This window comes from Coenobita brevimanus, chromosome 113, assembly GCF_032717465.1.
Source record: "Coenobita brevimanus isolate Jiangsu-jjx chromosome 113, ASM3271746v2, whole genome shotgun sequence".
Lineage (NCBI taxonomy): Eukaryota > Metazoa > Arthropoda > Malacostraca > Decapoda > Coenobitidae > Coenobita > Coenobita brevimanus.
Window position 1 is genome coordinate 11,185,072 of NC_137066.1, and position 19,309 is coordinate 11,204,380.

Sequence of the window (19,309 nt, forward strand, 5' to 3'; positions counted from 1 at the left end):
GGAATATAGCAAATGTAACTCCGATATTCAAAAAGGGAGACAAATTTCAACCCAGCAATTACTGACCAATAAGCTTGACATCAGTTGTTTGCAGGTTGTTGGAAACCATAATTTGAAATAAACTGGTCAGGCATTTACAACAGAACAATCTCATCAAAGACTCTCAGGACGGATTCCGAAAGAAGCATTCATGTCTTACTAATCTACTTAATTTTTTCAGTGATATTATCAACATGTATGGCAGCACTATATCAGTTGATGTCATTTACCTTGATTTCTAAAAAGCATTTGATAAAGTTCCACATAGGCCTATTCGGCTTGTCAAGAAACGGCACATCTTCGGTTAGGTGGCAGTGTACTGAGATGGATTGAAAACTGGCATATGAATCATAAACAATGAGTTGTAATCAATGGTAAGGAATCAGGCTGGAAAAATGTTATACGTGGAGTACCGCAAGCCTCAGTTTTGGGTCCTATACTGTTCCTAATTTATATAGATGACATTGATGAAGGCGTGTTTTATAAAATATCAAAATTTGTTGATGATGCAAAGATTGGTAATAGACAAGATATCCGAGAACAAAGGATATTGATTCAAAGGGACTTTGACAAATTGCTTAATTGGGTGGAAAAATGGCTAATGGATATTAATACTCATAATTGCAAAGTTCTAAATATTGGGAGTAAAAATGAATAATTTAGTTATACAACGAATCATCCACAACTCATAAATGTAAACCGTGAAAAGGATCTGGGAATAATTGTAACAGATGATCTGAAGCCAAGTAAACAGTGCACAGAAGCAATAAAGAAAGCTAACAAACTAGTTGGATTTATAGGTAGATCATTTGTGTTCAGATCAGAAAATATAATTCTCACCCTGTAAAATTCCTTAGTGCTTCCACATCTAGAGTACCGTGTGCAGTTCTGGTCACCGTATTACAGGAAAGATATAGAGAAATTAGAGAGAGTGCAGCGATGAGTAACAAAAATGATACCCAGACCAAGGAACAAATCAAACGAGGAGTGATTAAATGAGCTAAAGTTAATTAACCTATCAAAGAGCAGACTACGAGTGGATCTGATTCTTGTATTCAAGATTTTTAAAGGAATTGATAATATGGATGCTGACAAGTACTTTACTACTGATCATTGAAACTATACTAGAGGTAACTGCTTGGCTTCATTAGACTGGAAATCATTTCCAGTTTAATGAAGCCAAGCAGTTTCACTTTAACAGGGTTGTTAACATTTGGAACAAACTGCCCAGCCGTTGATTACAGTACAGTGGTGACATTCAAAAATTGCTTGAGTATCTCGCATTAAATTCCCAGCTTAAAACTTTCATGACTGAATAATAATGAAAGCTGTTTTTCTCTTTTTCAGATTGTGACGAAACTATAGCAGGGAAATACTATGTAATTAATGATACCTGTAGCTTATTGACATTTATAGTGTTATAGATACAGTAGGACAGAACATAGTTTACCACCTTCAGTCTTCCCCATGAAATTTCCACGTCAGCTTTTCCATGCTGCATAGTGGTCCTTCTTACTTTTCTGCCTGCTGCCAGCTTCGCCTGGAGGGTTTGGTGGATTGGGGGCAGCCTTCTTCCTCCACTATCCTTACCTTCAACTTGTAGAATTAGATATCTCAGTGACAGTCTTCTCTGTAACAAGCAGCCTCGAAAGGACCATTAGGTCTGTTGCTGTTTGCTTTCCTTTGTACTCCTTTCCTCTTCCTTACTTCTATCTCCTCCTGCGTCCTCCTCGTCCTCTTCTTCCTTCCTCTTCTTCTTCTTCTTCTTCTTCTTCTTCTTCTTCCTCCTCCTCCTCCTCCTCCTCCTCCTAAATTTCCCAATTCCCGAATTATCATCCTATATTCTCTTCCTCCAGCTTGCCCAGCAACTCTTCTTCTACCTGCCTCCCTTTTCCCTTTCTTTCACATCACATCGCTACATATTCACGACCACTAATCCTCTCTCTGTTTCCCTCTCTGTCTCCCTCTTTACCTCTAATCTCTCGTTCCCTTCTCTCCCGCATCATACCCTCACAGCCATACTTCTCTCCCTCCTTTCCACCTTTTCTCCATTTACCTCACTTCTCCTTTCTCCTCCTCGCCCCTCACCTCATATCATCCCCTCACACTCCTACTTCTCATCCATTTGTCTTCGTCCATTCTTTCCTCAATCCCTTCTCCTTTCCCTCCCTTTATAATTCTTTATTCTCACTCTCTCACCCCCTTCATTCCTCCCCGTTCCACTCTCCTCCCTCTCCTCCCCCTCTTTTCTCACACTTCTTCCCCACCCCAAGATTGACCAAATGGACACTGATTACCTGTAAGATTTCTTCTTCATCCTACCCTTCATTATCCCTTTTTTTTTTTTTTTTTTTTTTTACTAAACTCTTTACCCCGCAAAATTTGTTTTATCAACCCCTAAGAACTACTTTAAAAGGATATAATTAATTGTGATTATCTTGGTAATCTATACGTAATGCGAGGCTGTCTTTGAGGTAACTAGAATCTTATTGTTGGGGCCAGAATAAAGTACAAAGGACTTCATACAGTTGAAAAAGTTAACCCCATTCGGCTCGAGTGCGTCTTTTATACTTCGTTCTTGCTTTATTCAGACGATTTTATGCAGCTTTGGATATGTATTTCGTACTTGGAGGATTGTAACTATATAGCCACCATTTAGCCCTTCATTCCATGGTAGTTCCTTAAACACTTCAACCCGATGACGTATTTGCTGTTCTGATTTTGGTATTTCCTTGTGATAGCCTATCGGACTGGAGAGATTACTCATAGATGCAGTAGAGTGAAGCGTATATATTTACTATGAAAGATCCTTGTTAATGTTAGTAAAATCGTTTATTGACAGGTAGAATAAACTAGAAATACGACACGGAATTGAAGAGTTAAGCTGAATAAAACCGTCCACGCTGTAATGATAATTTGAGGAAGACCTATATATTTATAAATGAGTTTCGTTAATCTTTAAATTACAATGGATATTCATTTTCGTACCCCAGGTAATTTTACTTAGCTTTGGCCTCTTGTTCTATGAGGGTTAAGTCGTTTAAGCCGCGTGACCTCATTTTGCCTTGCATTCAAGAAAATGTCCACATTGTTTAACAGAGGACTTACTTCGGTGAAGGGATTAATAAAGGGGTTGCCTACCTCTTCCGGGTATAGAAAGCTTGCTCTACCTAGGGTAACAATACGTATTCTGAGGAAGGGTTATTAATGTCACGCGATTTCCGCCTTCATGAAAAAAAATATATATATTTTTTAATCGTGTCAGGAAAGCAAGAAATAAAACAAAAGATGCCATCACAGAACACAGGTAACCATTCACAAAGCTCAACAAAGTATATAAAGTCAATGCAGCTCTAAGTAGTAACCCTTTCAGCCTGAGGATGTCTTTTGTATTCTGTTTTTAATATCTGCGGAAAAATATTCTGCTAAGAAGAGTTCTTCCAAGGTGGAGGTTGGAGATTTTATTTTCGGCAGCCTTTCCAGCACCAGACGCGTCTTCTCAAAACTAGAGATTAATCGACTGAAGCCAGCAAGAATTAAAAGATGTTATCGCAGTGACAAGGTCAAGGCTTTACTGAATGTAATTTTGTAAGGTTAGCAAGTACACAATAATAAGAAAGCCCTTGTGTTGAAGTTGCGAATGTTTGTCAAGCTTAGCAGAGAAAATTTCCTCGTAGTTCCAAAAATTAATATAGAGTTTTCTTCGCACTAATATACCGAAAAGAACCTGAGAAAAAATTTTGACTTGTTTTTCGGCAGAAGGAGAATGAGATTAGTCGCACGAGGGTTGCTGGAGCAAATAATTCCTTACTTTACTGCAAATACTCCAGTGGTGGATGTGTGAGGGGGTCGAGGGGAAAGGGAAGTGAACGGATTAGAACTGAGGGGATGGAACATGAATAAGTAGAAGGAATAAGGAGAGCAAGGATAGTTTGGAAGAGTATGCATAGTTATACGGATCTCTCTCTCTCTCTCTCTCTCTCTCTCTCTCTCTCTCTCTCTCTCTCTCATCCCATTGGATCCCAGGGGTGCTGGGCGAGGCATTGCACTGGGAGGGCACTAAGCGTACCGCCCTCCGCCTATCGGCTCATAGTCGCGAAGCTCATAGGTCCCTACCCGGGGGTTCCTTACTTTATAAAGACTTGAAAAATCCCAGTTCTGTCCAATACTCGGGACACTGGGCTCCAATGGGGTATATATATATATATATATATATATATATATATATATATATATATATATATATATATATATATATATATACCATCATCATCATATCATCATCATCTGGACCTCCTTTCCCACCCCAGGGCAGAGTGAGGAGTAGCAACGACCAGACAGCCCAAATTTGCCCAATCCTAGGGCCCCACTTACATTCACTCACCATTCAAGCTCCCGGAATCCTGGCTCTATCTGATGCGCCAGAAACATTCACCACGTTCTTTAGCTTCATATAAACGTATCATATAAACGCTGTCACGTTAAAAAGGGGCGCCAAATCCCTGATCATGTGCTTCTCCTTACAATATTCATCCAGCCACCTCAATCTCTTGTCAGTCCCCTAGCCTCACCGACTTCCAAACCTCTCTTTTTCACACACTCATTCACCATATCTCTCCACCTTCTCCTTGGCGTGCCATACCTTTTTCGCCACTCTATTGCTATCCATTCTCTCCCCATAACCATACTATCTCAGTACATTCTCTTCGATTCTGGTGTCCACAGATTTCCTCACTCCACATCTTTCACGAATCATATCATTTCGTATCCTATCCACTCTCTGTATTCCACATACATTCCTTAGCAGTCCAATCTCCACTGCTCTTACTCTTGATTCTTCATTTTCATGCCACACCATAGTCTCACATCCATATGTTAAAGTTGGCACTAACACTCCTTCATGTAAGCCTCCCGCAGCTGCAACACTCAAACCTCTGTTTCTTATCAAGGCCTTCATTCCATCAGCTACTTTCCTTCCTTGTGTCACTCTACTTTCCATTTCTTTTGCACATTTTCCTCTCTTTTCTATCACTGTACCCAGGTATTTGAACTCTCTCATCAATTCCAGTCTCTCTCCATTCACTGTAACATCACACTGAGAGTTATCTTCTCTCTTAATAACCATCACTTTAATCCTTTCTGCATTTACACTCAAGGCACGATGCTCATAGACATCAGCAAAACTCTGCACTAGCCTACCAAGTTCTTGTCCGGTATTTGCAAGTAGCATTGCATCATCAGCATAGAACATATTGGAGATATTCCATCCATCACCATTTATTACCAACGTCATCACCCTCCCCATTACGCGTGTTTATATTTCTCTCATCATCCCATCCACACACACACACACACACACACACACACACACACACACACACACACACACACACACACACAAATACACACGGACACACACACACACATATATATAGACTGTATATATATATATATATATATATATATATATATATATATATATATATATATATATAATATATATACCATGGGGACAACACCTAACCTTTTCGCACGCCCACATCGATCGTGAACCATTCGCTTAGATTCCCATTTTACCTTTACACATGCTTCACTGCCATCTTAATAGCTCTTGACGGCACCTAGAAGCTTATCATACATGCGCAAGACCTTCCACAGTCCTTCTGTGTCTTACTTTGTCAAATCCTTTTTTGAGATCCATGAATGCCATAAACGGCTTATAGTCCTTCGCTCAAGCCTTCTCTACCATCTTACTGCAAATATTTGATCCACACATCCTCTGCCATTCCTAAAGCCATCCTGTTCATCACTCGCTATGACTTCTGATTTCTCTCTTACTTTATAATAATTCTTCCATATAACTCCCCTACCACATTCAATATACTGTACTTTTGCCACGATAATTCATGCACTCACGTCTTTGACCTTTACTTTTGTACATGGGTACAATCATTGCCTTTTTTCACTCTGCTGGCACAGAATCACTCACCCATGCCGTCTTACATATCTCCAAGAAGCACTTCATTCCGCTCTCTCCACTACACCTAATCATCTTTGCATACACCTCATCAACCTCAGCTGCTTTCCCATTTGTCAGCTGCTTTACAGCGTTCTTCACCTGTGCGAGTGTCACATTTCCTGGCACTGCATTTTCTTCTCTACACACCCCCAAAATCAATCATGTTTACAGAGGCTTTGCTCTCTCTATTCCCATTCATCCAGCTTTCAAAATATTCTTTCCATCTGATCCTTACTTCATCCCCATGGGTTAATAATCTAACACCTACATCCTTCACAATTTCACATTTCTTTGCTGTCACTTCTGCATTTCCGCACCTCCTTCCAGAATAACTTCCTATTTTCAGAGTAGTTTGCATTCATTTTTCTTCCTAGATCATCATTTATCTCCTTCTTTTTCCTCTTCACTAGTCTCTGAGGAGGTGGAAGTCCATTTTCATACAAATGATCTTCCACGTGCTTACTGATCCCTGAAGAATCTCGCCGTTTCAAGTTAACTTTGTTCAGACAGCATTTGAGACCTCTTGTTGGGGGCAAATAATTATAGGACTAGTTGGGTTGAGTACTTTGAGCAGTTGTACTCGTATATGGCTGAACCTCCCAGTGAAGGGCTTCTGCTGGCTGGTGTCCAACCATTGACTATGTTCCCATCAACTTGATGATACTGGACCTGCTAGCTTGAAAAGTGGTAGAGCAGCTGGTGTTTGTTGCATCTTCGTGAAGGTGATCAAATGTGGTGGTGAAGCCATGATCAGGGCATTACATGCAGTCACAGAAGCCGCTTGGTGGACTGGTATCATTCATGCTGATTGGACGGGGGGTTTGGTCACACTCATCTGAAAAGGGTAAGGAGACCAACATGGCTCTAGTAACTACCTTGGTATTACAGTACTCAGTTTGCCAGGCAAAGTTCTTGCTTACATGTGCTGATTACCTGGACCATTTGCTAAAGTTTCAGAGAACAGAACGATTCAGATTCACACCCAAGAAGCTTACAGTTGACAGTTTTCTAGTTCTTTGAGTTTAATGGAACTCTGCCTTGGGAATCAAAAAGGTCTGCTTGCAGTCTTTATCGATCGCAAGAAAGAGTTTGACTCGGTAACACAGGAGGCATTATTGAAACTCCTGCAACTCCATGGGATTGCTACTGAGATTTTAGCCAGGGGAGTTTGCAGTGGTTTGGCTCCCATGCTGTTCACCTCTTCTTTTCTACAGCCTCTGAGAGTTAGACCCACAACGAAGACGCCACCGCTCCAGGTCCCCACTGAGATAGTTTGAGTGATTGCTTGCCTGTGCTCAAACACTAAGAGTGCTGTCAAGTGTGGAAAAGGAATAACCAACTTCTTCCTGGTAAGTATTGGTGCAAGACAAGGATGTGTCTTTGCTCCCACGATTTTCAACATGTGCCTGGACTGGAACTTGGCTGAGCTGTGAGTCGAAGTCACTGGAGTATAAACTGGCAACTTCTGGGTTACCGACCTTGACCTTACTAATAACGGGCCAAGAACAAAGTCCAGGCATTTGGTGGCTTGTTGAATGAAGCAGCTGAGTCTGTCCAGGCATGTGGAGAGAGTGTGAAAGTCTTGAAAACATTTACTCATCTTGATAGTTAGGTTCAGCCCATAACTTTGTCAGGTCAGATGATGAGATTACTATTTGCACTGGTCTGGCCTTCAGTGGTTATGAATTCACTCAACTTGCGTATGTTGTGTTATTGTTATTTGTGCAGAGGGACAAAAATTTATAACTTAAGCTCTGGTACTCCCCATCTTACATTGAAATTGTGAGATATTTGGACACTAAATAATGACATGAAGAAGCGAATTGACCCACTTGGTACAAAGTGCTTTCTCAGGATATGGGATAACACTGGTACACGCGCCTAACAAGCGACTACTCCGTGAGACTGAATTGAGGCCTATTATTCACATAATACACTAGTGCTGATTCCAGTTATATGAGCACATGACCCCTTTTTATGAGGTTGATCCAGCTCACAGGATGCGAGAGTTAACCCCAGGTGGAAGAGACCAAGAGGAAGGCCACGAAGCTCATGGTTGGAGCAGGTCAATCTTTCCCGTTGACAGATATTTCGAGGGGAAGAGTCGCTGTCTGGAGGGTTCCACGAAGGGACCCCCTGTGGGTGGAATCAGAGGCTGAAGGGGTTATGTGCCATGCAGCATTTGCTACCATATGATGATTTTACACACACACACACACACACACACACACACACACACACACACACACACACACACACACACACAAAGTAAGTTAGGAAAGACTTAGAAACAAGAGTTGAAGAAAAAAAAAAACATTGGAAAGGAAGTGAAAGAAATAATCCAAAACAACCCAAAACTGATCAAAGATTCAGCAGTATAAACAAATCTATAGTAATTACTGGTATAGAGGAGGAAGAAATAAAAAAAAAAATTGAGAGACAAAAAGGAGATGGCTAATATAATAAGCATACTGAAGGAAGTATCAGAGGAAATGTGTGATAAAGACAGAGGAATACGAAAGGCTTGGGAAATATGAGAGAAATAAGTCAAGGCTCCTCAAAGTAACCTTCCGGAGTGTGAACACTTTGGAGGAGATAATAAAAAATGCAAACAAACTCATGGAAAACGGGGAATTTTAAAAAGTATGGATAAAAAGATGCTTAACTGAAGAGGAATTGGGAATACTAGAAAAAAAGAGGAAGGAGGCAAATACAAAGAACAAGGGAAGATCAGAGGAAGAGAAGAGTACTTTTTTTTACAAAGTAGTTGCATTGCAGAAAGGAAAGTGATACATAACCAACAAGAAACAATAAGGAGGAAGGTAGTAGACTCAAGTTATGGCAAGTATGTAAACAAGATGGTTAGGTTGATGTACTCAAATGTAGATGGAATGATGTCTAAATTATTAGAGATAGATGATTATATTAAAGAAAAGGAACCACATATTATTTGCCTAACTGAAACAAAATTAACTCCAAGGATATGAGACGATACCCTAAACTTAGAGGAATACAATATATGAAGAAGAGACAGAAATTTAAGAAAGAGAGGAGGAATTATAATCTTAACAAAGGAAAATGTACAAGTAAAAGAAATAAAACTAGTTATACCCTTACAAGTAGAACTGATTGCACTGGAAATTAATAGATCTGAAGGGAAATTAATTGTGGCAAATAAATACATGCCATCCGAAACCAACACTTGGGAAAGAGGAGAGTACGAAGACCTGGCAGAATGTACAATTCAGAGTTTAAGAACATTGCTACATAGAATGGAAGAGAAATTTGAAAGATTCATATTAACTGAAGACTTCAATTCAAATATATATTGGAATACTGTTGATGTAAAAAGCCATGAAAGCAGTTGGGATCAAAAGCTCCTTGATCTTGTGCAGGAGTTTTTCCTAACACAACAAGTAAAGGAAAACACCGGTAAAAGAGGACATGATTATCCATCAGTACTAGATCTTCTCTTTACCTGGCCAGAAAATGAAATTAACAGTATAATGTATCACCCCCCCCCCATTCGGCAAAAGCGACCATGCAGTATTAAAATGTAACTTTAGGATTGCACATGACGTTACCAGTAATGAGAGTTACAAAAAGAGACTGAAATATAAAAAGGGCAACTATCATGACCTGAAGAAGTACTTCTTAGAAAAAAATTGGGGAAAGGAACTTAGAGGACAAGTTTTTAATATTATATATAGAAATTTCTGGGATCGTTATGAAACAGGAGTCCAAAATTACACCCCACAGCACAAAGAAACAGAAACGAAAATAAAGAAATGATTTAATACAGAATGTATAATATCAAAAGAAAAAAGAGACTTGCTGTGGAATAGATACAGAAGACACAATTGTGAGAGGGCATATAACAACTATAAACAGGCAAGAAATGACTTTACAAGGATAAGGAGGAGGCTCAGAGACAGTTTGAGGAGGACGTTTTAAATGAAAGTAGTGATCAACCTAAGCTTTTTTACAGCTACATCCGAAGCAGAACCAAAGTGAAAGATAATATACAGTCCATTACAGATAAGGGGATCATCTATGCACAAGAGAAAGATCTTTGTGAAGCACTAAATAAAAACTTCCAATCAGTTTTTGCAAAAGAAAGAAATTTTGAGGGAGATGATATGGAACATGCATGCCCACACGTATTACCAGATATGCAAATATCAGAAAAAGAAGTACAGGAAGAGTTAAGTAAAGCACACAAAGGAAAAGCAAATGGTCCTGATGGAAATTCAGGTTGGGTGTTATGTGAATGTGCAGAAGAGTTAAGCAGACCATTGTATTTAATTATCAAGGAATCCTTAGGTCAAGGTAAACTAACTGATAGTTGGAATAAAGCAGACATTGTTCCCCTATTCAAGAAAGGGAATAGACAGAATCCACTCAACTACCGACCAGTATCACTGACCAGTGTTGTAAGATACTAGAAAAGCTGATAAGAAAAATTTGGGTAAAACATCTAAAAGAACACAGTTTGATAACAAGGACGCAGTTAGGTTTTAGAAAATGAACAATCATGTGCAATTAATCTATTAAGTTACCGTACTATGATAGAGTTACAGAAACATTACAGTAAATAGAAGTATGGGTGGATAGTAACTATTTAGATTTTAAGAAAGCATTTGACAGTACCGCACCAAACACTTTAATGGAAACTGTACCATCAAGGAGCTACTCAAGGCAATCTGTAATGTTGGATGCAGGATTTTCTCAAAAAAAGAGAAATGAGAACAATATTAAAGGGAAATTACTCATCATGGAGGGAAGTGACCAGCGGAGTTCCACAGGGCTCAGTACTGGCACCAATTATGTTTTTGGTATATATAAATGACATAGACAGTACTACTGGAAATGGAAGCTATCTAAATACGTTTGTGGATGATGCAAAAATACAAAGGAAAATCACTAACACAGATTCTTGCCAAGAGGTGAAAGAGGACTTTAAAAAGCTTCATAAATGGAGCAATAAATGGCAAATGGAATTTAATGTGGACAAGTGACATGTAATTCAATTTGGTAAAAGTGAGAAAAGACCAGATTGAGATTTTAGGTTATAAAAATCAACCCTACACATATCAGAAATGGAGAAGGACCTAGGAGTACTTATGAATAACAGACTATCTCCGGATGACCACATCAATGAGAGGACACGTAACATGTATACATTGCTTGCTAATATGAGAATAGCTTTCATATATATATATATATATATATATATATATATATATATATATATATATATATATATATATATATGAAGACATGCTGAGAAAGATAGTAACATCATTTGTCAGACCAACTCTGGAGTATGCATCAGTAGTCTGGAATCCTCATCTCAAAAAATACATAGATAAGATTGAAGAAGTACAAAGGGCAGCTACAAGATGGGTACCAAGCTTAAGGGATCTAAGCTTCGAAGAAAGGCTAGAAAAACTGAATCTACCAACATTACAGGAGAGAAGGAAAAGAGGAGACATGCTTATGCTATATAAATGCATCTCAGGGAAAGAGAAAATAGACATAAATTAATAAATAACCTATGGGGAAGCATCAGCAAGAGAACACTGCAGAAAACTATATAAAAAGAGAGGTGATAAAGACATTAAGGAAAATCAGTTTCCCAAAATGAGCAGTTGATCAGTGGACTGCATTACCAAATGAAATAGTGTGTGCCAATACTATTCACAAATTTAAGGATATGTATGATAAAAATAGCTTAATACACGGCACAGTACGAGCCTGACTCATTCCTGTAAAGGTACAATTAGGTAAGAACAATTAGGTAAGGACACACACACACACACACACACACACACACACACACACACACACACACACACACACACACACACACATATATATATATATATATATATATATATATATATATATATATTTATATATATATATTTATATATATGCCTAGAGAGAGAGAGAGAGAGAGAGAGAGAGAGAGAAGGAGGAGGAGGAGGAGGAGAAGGAGAATGAAGTAAAGATGGGTGAGGGAGAAAAGATGGAACAAAAAAAAAGGAAAGGCTACAGAAAGATGGAACGATAAAAAGAATGAGTGTGGAAACTTTTCCCAGTTTAGAGGTCCTCCGCGTGAGCTGTAAATGATTACCTCTTGGTATAATTGTCATGAGTTAGAAGCAAAGGATTTAACAACAAAATTATGGGCCTAATTGGTTTTGAAACCCAAGAGCTGTTGGTTAATGATCCCTTATATTTAATTGCCATTAAATAAAATGCCACTGCATCTGACGTCAAAGACAGTCTATCTATCTCTATCTATATACCTAGGCGGCTTCCCCCACGGAAAGGGAGGTAGCCGACACAGGACGACACACTCCCCATTTACTCACCCATTCAAACACATTCATTCGCATCTTAGCCCCAAGGGGAGAACGGACAGATCCTCACTGCACCACACCGCACAAGGGTCAACTGCGCAATGCAATCAGTGACATCCGCAGCAGGGCCCAAAAGCAGAGCTGGTTTACCCCTGCCACATCATAACAGACCCATCCCCTTACCCGCACCTGACCTGACTAGCTGATCAGACCAAATGCGGGAGAATATCCCCTCAGGGCTGCGTCATCACTTATTCATTCACAGTTTCTCTCCATTTATTTCTGTCACGCACAGCCACTCTTCCTTGCTCAACAGACATCCCTCTCGCATCCAGCGCTCTCTTCACACTGTCCATCCATCCTATTCGTGGTCTTCCTCTCAGCCTTACACCTCTCACATCAGATCTAGTTATCTTTTTCACCATTCTCTCCATATGCCCAAACCATCGCAACACCCTCTGCTCAACTCTACCAGCCATCTCCTGAACAACTCCAGTTCTCCTTCGCACTTCATCATTTCGCACTCAATCCATACGCGTCACTCCACACATACTCCTCAGACACCTCATCTCCATCACATTCAAACTTTTCCTCTCTGCTACACCCATATTCCATGTTTCAGCCCCATATAACGCAGTCGGTACCACAACACCCTCATACAACCTTCTCTTTACATCCATTCTAAGCGAACGACATCTAAACACTTTTTTCATTCCTCCCAGCACCTTTCCTACTTCATTTATTCTAAACTTCACTTCTGCATCTATTCTTCCATCATCAGCAACATGTGACCCTAGATATTTAAAACACTCTACCTCCTCAAGCAACTCGCCATTCAAAGCTATATTCATCCCCCTACCATCTACCAACCTCGTACACTTCATCACTTTACTCTTATTCTCATTTACTTTCAATTTCCTCCTTTCACACACCCTTCCAAACTCCTCTACCAACTGTCTCAATCTCTCCTCTGAATCAGTCACCAGTGCAGTATCATCTGCAAACAGCAGCTGCTTCAGATTCCACTCTCCACCATCAACATTCACCAGACTCAGACCTCCACCTAAAACGCTTGCATTCACCTCCCTTACAACACCATCCATGAAATATTAAACAACCAAGGCGACATCACACATCCCTGTCGCAGCCCTACTCTCACAGGAAACCAGTCACTCACAGCATTTCTCACTCTTACACACGCTTTACTATTTACATAAAAACTTTTCACCCCTTTTAGTAACCTACCAATAAGTCCATACAATCTTAAAACAGTCCACAAAGCCTCCCTATCAATTCTGTCATACGCTTTCTCTAAATCCATGAATGCCCAAAACACATCCTTGCCTTTCGCTAAATACTTTTCACACAATTGTCTCACAGCAAACACCTGATCCACGCATCCCCTCCCTCTCCTAAAGCCACACTGCTCTTCACCAATCACTCCCTCTGTACCCTCTCTCTCATAATTAACACTCTACCATAAACCTTACCTACAACACTCAACAGACTTGTACCCCTAAAGCTAGTACATTCATACTTATCACCCTTGCCTTTATACGACGGGACCACACAAGCACTTGCCCAGTCAATTGGCACCATACCTTTCACAAAGCACACATTCAACAATCTTACTAACCAGTCAACAATGGTCACTCCACCACTCTTCAGGCATTCAACAGCACACCCATCCATACCTGCAGCTTTCCCTGTTTTCATCTCCTTTACTGCCTTCTCCACTTCCTACTTCGTGACCAAAGAATCATTCAACTCTCCCAACACATTTATTCCTTGCACCCTTCCATCTGCCACAATCTCAGCCACCCTTTCCTCCTCTACATTTAACAATCTTTCAAAATACTCTGCCCATCTCTTTCTTACTGCATCCATCTCAATTAACATCCTTCCATCCTCTGCTTTTACTCGTTCTTCCTTCCCAGACTCTCCCTTTCGCACCCTTCTCACCTCCTTCCAAAACATTTTCTTATTCTGTTGAAAATTCTCTGTAAGCCGCCTACCCCACCCCTCATCTGCTGTCAATTTAGCATCACGCACAGCCCTTCTCGCCCTATTCCTCTTTTCCTTATACCTTTCATATGACATCTCATCCTTCCTCTGCAGCCACATTTCATATGCACGTCTCTTCTCAGCCACAGCCATACTTACTTCCTCGCACCACCATTCACTTCCTTTTCTTCCACCAACACCCACACGTCTCACACCACACACCTCTCCTGCATGCCCCACCACAGCACTCTTAAACAACTGCCATTCCTCCTCCACACTGCCATTTTCCTGATCTTTCAGTGCGTTCCACTCATCTTTCAATTTCTCCTGATACTCTGTCTTTTTCTCTCTTTTATCCAACTCACTCACTTTCAAAACCTCCCTGCCACACCTAACCCTCCTAGCTCTCACCCATCTCTTACCTACTCTTAACTTTCCCTCCACCAGGTAGTGGTCAGACATACCTCCACCCTCCCCTCTCACATCCAACAATCTTCCTATTACATTCCTAGACAGAACCACATAGTCCATCAAAGCTCTATCAACAACCCTTCCACCCTCCTGTCTCACCCATGTATACTTATAAATATCTTTCTTCTCAAACAGCGTATTTCCAATCACCAGCTCTCGCTCAACACACATCACTATCATTCGTTCCCCATTTTCATTTCTTCCAGGCACACCATGCATACCAACTACACCTTCAACTGCTACATTTCCCACTCTAGCATTCAGATCTCCCATCATTACCACATTCACATTCGCTCCAAAACTCTGCAGACACTCATCAACATCATTCCAGAAAGACTCCCTCTCTTCTTCATCCCTTTCAATACCAGGCCCATATGCACTCACAAACACCCACAACTCACTTTCAAATTTCGCTTTCACCCACATCAGTCTCGATGACACCTCATTCCATTCAATCACACACTGCTGTACTTCCAGATTCACTAACAAGGCCACACCTTCTCTTGCCCTTCCTCTATGAACACCTGACAATCTTCCATTCACACTTCCAAACATAGACTCACCCTTCCCTTTCATCTTCGTTTCACTCAAAGCTAACACATCCAACTTTCTTCTCACAAACATTCTTCCAATCTCCAGTAGTATTGTAAATACAATGCAAATTATAATTATGAAATAGGATAAAATTATAACTTTAATGTATGCAGCCAACAATCAGTGCATTAAAATTAACGAGTTAGCATCTGTGGACGTTAAGTTACCAGTAAGAGAGGAGTAAGAGGTTCAATAATATTATAGTTGGTAGCTCGAGACTCGGCTGTCTGAGGCAACTGAATACAAACCCTTCTCATCCCCCTAAATTCTCTATAATCACTTCAAAGTCAAAGGTGGATGTTGTGTGTATGTTTGCAACACCATGTATTGCTTTCCTGCTCCTGAACTTGAATATTCTGAATCCTCTTCTCTACTCTCTGGCTTTCGCAGTTCTGTCATTCTCTGAGTAAATATAACTGTGGTGTGGACTTATTCTCTAAAGCTACTGACTGAAAAAAATTTTTGATTTTTTTTTTTTTTTTTTTTTTTTTTTTTATATACCTAGGCTGCTTCCCCCAAGGAAAGGGAGGTAGCCGAGACAGGACGACTCACTCTCCATTTACTCATCCATTCAAACACATTCATTCGCATCTTAGCCCCAAAGGGGAGAACGGACAGATCCTCACCGCATCACACCGCACAAGGGTCAACTGCGCAATGCAAGCAGTGACATCCACAGCACGGCCCGACAGCAGAACTGGTTTACCCCTGCCACATCATAACAGACCCATCCCCTTACCCGCACCTGACCTGACTAGCTGATCAGACCAAATGCGGGAGAATATCCCCTCAGGGCTGCGTCATCACTTATTCATTCACAATTTCTCTCCATTTATTTCTGTCACGCACAGCCACTCTTCCTTGCTCAACAGACATCCCTTTCGCATCCAGTGCTCTCTTCACACTGTCCATCCATCCTATTCGTGGTCTTCCTCTCAGTCATACACCTCTCATATCAGATCTAGTTATCTTTTTCACCAATCGCTCATTATCCATTCTCTCCACATGCCCAACCCTTGCAACACCCTCTGCTCAACTCTACCAGCCATCTCCCGAACAACTCCAGTTCTCCTTCGCACTTCATCATTTCGCACTCGATCCATACGCGTCACTCCACACATACTCCTCAGACATCTCATCTCCATTACATTCAAACTTTTCCTCTCTGCTACACCCATATTCCATGTTTCAGCCCCATATAACGCAGTCGGTACCACAACACCCTCATACAGCCTTCTCTTTACATCCATTCTAAGCGAACGACATTTAAACACTTTTTTCATTCCTCCCAGCACCTTTCCTACTTCATTTATTCTAAACTTCACTTCTGCATCTATTCTTCCATCCACAGCAACATGTGACCCTAGATATTTAAAACAATCTACCTCCTCAAGCAACTCACCATTCAAAACTATATTCATCCCCCTACCATCTATCAACCTCGTACACTTCATCACTTTACTCTTATTCTCATTTACTTTCAATTTCCTCCTTTCACACACCCTTCCAAACTCCTCTACCAACTGTCTCAATCTCTCCTCTGAATCAGTCACCAGTGCAGTATCATCTGCAAACAGCAGCTGCTTCAGATTCCACTCTCCTCCATCAACATTTACCAGACTCAGACCACCTAAAACTCTTGAATTCACCTCCCTTACAACACCATCCATGTAAATATTAAACAACCAAGGCGACATCACACATCTCTGTCGCAGCCCCACTCTCACGGGAAACCAATCACTCACAGTATGTCCCACTCTTACACACGCTCTACTATTTACATAAAAACTTTTCACCCCTTTTAGTAACCTACCATCAAGTCCATACAATCTTAAAACAGTCCACAAAGCTTCCCTATCAATTCTATCATACGCTTTCTCTAAATCCATAAATGCCCAAAACACATCCTTGCCTTTCGCTAAATACTTTTCACACACTTGTCTCACAGCAAACACCTGATCAACGCATCCCCTCCCTCTCCTAAATCCACACTGCTCATCACTAATCACTCCCTCTGTACCCTCTCTAACTCTCATAATTAACACTCTACCATACACTTTACCTACAACACTCAACAGACTTATACCCCTAAAGCTAGTACATTCATACTTATCACCCTTGCCTTTATACAACGGGACCACACAAGCACTTGCCCAGTCAAATGGCACCATACCTTTCTCAAAGCACACATTCAATAATCTTACTAACCAGTCAACAATAGTCACTCCACCACCCTTCAGGCATTCCACAGCACACCCATCCATACCTGCAGCTTTCCCTGTTTTCATCTCCTTTACTGCCTTCTGCACTTCCTCCTTCGTGATCAAAGAATCATTCAACTCTCCCAACACATTTATTCCTTGCACCCTTCTATCTGCCAGAATCTCAGCCACCCTTTCCTCCTCTACATTTAACAATCTTTCAAAATACTCTGCCCATCTCTTCCTTACTGCATCCATCTCAATTAACATCCTTCCATCCTCTGCTTTTACTCGTTCTTCTAAGAAAGAACACATCCTATCAATTTCTCCATCTTCTGAAATAACCATTCTAAGTAGTTCGATGTTCACCAACACTTTTGGCTCTCCTCTCCTTTCTCTGTTCCATTTGGTGAACAGGCCTACATCATTTTTATCCTTAATGACCTAGTGCAGCTTATAGAGCACTCTACCCGTATCCCTGACCGCCTTGGAGAGAGTTGCAAAATACTTGATCTCTTCCTTGCAAGTACAGTAATTCTTCTGCTTACACTGTTAATTTTCTTCTCCGTTGGGCTCCTCCGATCACAACCTTATTACCTTAACCTATCCAATCGCTCCTGAAAGGTCTGTGGACACTCCAAAGAAACGTCAGTTGTGACACTTTGGAGCTGCTGATTGGGAGGCCCTCAGGCAGTACTTCTTTGATTTTCCTTGGAATATATATTGCTTGCATGGTTGGGAGCCATCTAAGTGTCCCATACGCATTACGGAGGTTATTCTTTCAGGCATGGAAGCATATATGCCTTTCTCATATCCTCTGACTAACGCAATAAAGCCGTGGTTTAATCACACTTGCTTTATTTTTTTTTATATTCGAAAGAAGGAACCATTGGCCAGAAGGCCGCAAACCGTTCCTTCCAAGAAAAAAACAAAAACAATACAAAGAGAGCCAAATTCAAGATCCGTCCATTTCGAGATGCCTGGACACACTGCGGTTGAAAGATTGGAGATCACAGGAAGTAGGAAATACAGACAGAGGGAGACAGTTCCAGAGTTGGCCTATTGCATAAATGAAGACCTGGGAGTAATGGTTAACTCTTGCATTAGAGAGTTGGAAAGAAAAAGGATGAGAGTTTGTTCATAGAGGTGGAGGAATACAAGCAGAGAGTTCAGAGCAGCAGTGACCATTGAAGTAGCGATAGAAAAGAGATAAAAGATGCAACAGTGCAGCGAATAGAAAGAGGTTGAAGGGAGTCAGTAAGAGGAGGAGAGTTGATGAGATGAAAAGCCTTTGAGTCCACCCTATTGAGAAGAGCTGTATGTGGGGAGCCTCCCCACACATGAGAGTTGTACTCTACACAGGGCAAAATAAAACCCGTGTATAAAGTCAAAACCTGTGCAGGGGTAAAGAAGGTACAGAGTCGGCTTAGAACACCTAATCTCTTGGAAGCAGATTTTACAAGACATGTAATATGTTCTTTCCAAGACATGTCCTGAGTGAATGAAACACCAAGCATGTTCAAGGATGATGCAAGATTGAGCTGGATATTATTAAACATTAGTGGGCACTCCTGTGGAAGATTGTGTGGAGTTGATGGGTGTAAAAACTAAGT